The 3,153-nt window shown below is 41.6% G+C and overlaps 1 non-coding gene across 1 annotated transcript; it reads right to left on the bottom strand.

Annotated features, from left to right (window-relative positions):
• Positions 1-425: 425 nt before the first annotated feature.
• Positions 426-532, bottom strand: LOC145557058 (small nucleolar RNA R71). The gene has a single exon (XR_014092137.1). It is a non-coding gene; the product is annotated as a small nucleolar RNA R71 (small nucleolar RNA).
• Positions 533-3,153: the final 2,621 nt, after the last annotated feature.

The following is a 3,153-nucleotide window of genomic DNA, read 5'->3' as shown; positions in this document are numbered from 1 at the left end:
CTGATTCTAGTGATTTAGAGGCATCATCAGACACAGATTCAGAGATGGCGGTTCCAAAGAAGCTTAGTGATTATTCACAACCAAAGTTTACGGATTTTCCACATCTCACCCCTACTCCGGCTCTCGATGGCGTTCAATTTGAAATTAAACCTCAATTTATAACGATGATAGAGAGGAAGCAATTCAGTGGAGCAAAGGGTGAAGACCCGAATCTTCACATTGCCGACTATTGTCAATATTGCAACACCATAAGGCAAGCCGGGGTCACTCAAGACCAAATTAGGGAGATTCTCTTTCCCTTTTCTTTAACTGGAAAAGCTAAATTGTGGTTTAATGGTTTGAATAGAACTACACTTGGTATTACTGACTGGGAAACTCTTGTTTTGAATTTTTATAACAAATATTATCCTGCAGAGAGAACAACATTACTACGAAGTGCGATTCAGAACTTCGCCCAAGAAGCCGATGAGTCTTTATATGAGGCTTGGGAGAGGTTCAAGGACTTACAAAGAGAATGCCCTCACCACAATTTAGCACAATGGCAGTTAATCCAAGCGTTTTATAACGGCATTGGAAATTCCTCTAGAATAATATTAGACTCTGCAGCTAGTGGGAGATTTATGAATCTTAATGTTGATGATGCAGGTCAGGTTATTGAAGATATGGCGATACACAATTCCCAATACGGGAATCCCAGAGGATTTGCTAACAAGGGGAAACATAGTGTTGACTCTGTATCCTTTTTACAAGCTCAACTTACCTCTATTTGCCAAAAATTAGATAATCTGAGCACTGCTAATGTAGCTAATGTTTCTGCAATTAATAATAATTCTAATGAGGCTTTCTGCGAAAATTGTGGTATTGTAGGTCATTGGGAGCAGGATTGCAGGAGTTCCGTGGAGCAAGTTAATGCCTTCCAAGCTTATAGGCAGAATAACCCATACTCCAACACTTACAATCCTGGGTATCGGAATCATCCATACCTTTCCTACCGGAGCACTAATGTTCAAAATCCACCACCACAAGAACCACAGGTGCCACAACAACAGCAGCAGAAATACTATCATCCCAATGCTGGCCAGAAGAATCAACCACAACAACCCCCCTCATCTTCAGACTCTTCTTTAGGGGAAATTAGAGCAATGTTGGTCAATGTGCAAAAGCACATGGAGAGCAGAGATTCGACAATTGATCAAATTCTAGCGCATAATAAAATTGTAGATAATCAAATTGCGCAACTCTCCGCTACTCTACAAGCACGCCAACAGGGAGCCCTGCCGGCACAGCCGACTAGGCCTACGGATCAAGCATTTGCAATTACTCTAAGGAGTGGTTCAAACTATGAAGGGCCCTCTATGCCCAGAGTTGATGAACCTATTTTATTAAATAATGCTAATCTTGATTCCATTAAACCAAACAATGTAGTTGCTAGCCCTGCAGGGCTAGAGGATAATACTAACATATCTAATTCTACATTGCAGGGTAAAACTCCGGAGAAGGTGGCTACTCCAGACAAAGAGAAGAATGCTCAAAAGCCAATTATCAAACTTCCTTTCCCCAATCGTCAATTGAAGACAAACTTGGATAAGCAGTTTGGTAAGTTCCTGGAGGTAGTTAAAGATTTGAAGGTAACAGTTCCCTTTACTGAATTGATCACACAAATCCCCTCATATGCAAAATTTATGAAAGAAATTTTGACGAGAAAAAGGTCTATTAGTGAGGTAGAGACAGTAGCTTTCACTGCAGAGTGTAGTGCCGTACTTCAAAATAAGTCTCCACCTAAATTGAAAGATCCGGGTAGTTTTTCTATCCCTTGTCATATTGGTAATCTTCTGATTGATAGTGCATTATGTGATTTGGGTGCTAGTGTTAGCGTCATGCCATTATCTGTGTGTTCTAAGTTGAATATGGGTAAATTAAAAGCTACCAATATAACTCTGCAAATGGCCGACCGTTCTTTCAAATACCCCCTAGGTGTTTTAGAGGACGTCCCCGTTAGAGTAGGTAAATTTTATATACCTGTTGATTTTGTTGTTCTTGATATGGCTGAGGACATGCAAACCCCAATTATTTTGGGTAGACCATTCCTTAACACTGCAGGAGCAATCATAGATGTAAGAAGTGGTAAGTTAACACTATCAGTAGGGGACGATAAAGTTGTTTTTAATCTGAATAATGCCCCTAAAAGCTCCATGACTGAGGAGAAATGTTTCAGTGTTAATGTGGTTGTAAATTATTCTAATAAGCCCCAAGCTCTTGAAAAAGATCCCTTGGAGGCGGTACCTTGTGTTGCATCCTTTTCAGATGAGATAGACAAATGGCAGAAGGAAGTCGATGCAATAGAAAGAGCACTCTACAATGTTGGTCTTGGTTTCGAGGATGAACAAGTGGAACCGATAGAGCAAGTTGTGCGAATCGAGCCTACGGTAAGTGTTCTTCCAGATCGAGTTGCAAGTGTTGAACGCAATGACAATTTGAAGCAACATTCGATCGAAGAAGGGTTTTTAGTGCGTAGCATTGAAGATCCCCCAGTCCAAGTCATGGAGGATCCACCAGATAAGGCCACTTGGCGTCCCACAGGTTATGTCAGGAAGGAAGTCGATGCAATAGAAGGAGCACTCTACAATGTTGGTCTTGGTTTCGAGGATGAACAAGTGGAACCGATAGAGCAAGTTGTGCGAATCGAGCCTACGGTAAGTGTTCTGCCAGATCGAGTTGCAAGTGTTGAACGCAATGACAATTTGAAGCAACATTCGATCGAAGAAGGGTTTTTAGTGCGTAGCATTGAAGATCCCCCAGTCCAAGTCATGGAGGATCCACCAGATAAGGCCACTTGGCGTCCCACAGGTTATGTCAGGAAGCCGCATCGCAGCCTAAACATCGCTAGACCGGGTGAGAAACCACCCGATCAAGCGTTAGGCCAAGGGTCTTAGGAATTGTACTTGGTAAGAAGGTCGTGCGAGACCTAGATAAACCAGCACTTTGCGGGAGGCAACCCGTATTTTTAATGATTTTTAAACCAGTTTTTCTTTTCGTTTTCTTAGGTGAGGAGAGATGAGGGAATTTAATGACTTTTATGAGTGTTTGTACAGGTTTGAAGGAAAAGAGTTAGACAACTTTTTGAGAACAGAAGGAAATTAGCTTTCCCCGATT

This window comes from Chenopodium album, chromosome 8 (genome assembly GCF_948465745.1).
Source record: "Chenopodium album chromosome 8, dcCheAlbu1.1, whole genome shotgun sequence".
NCBI lineage: Eukaryota > Viridiplantae > Streptophyta > Magnoliopsida > Caryophyllales > Amaranthaceae > Chenopodium > Chenopodium album.
This window is presented reverse-complemented; position numbering and strand designations above follow the sequence as displayed.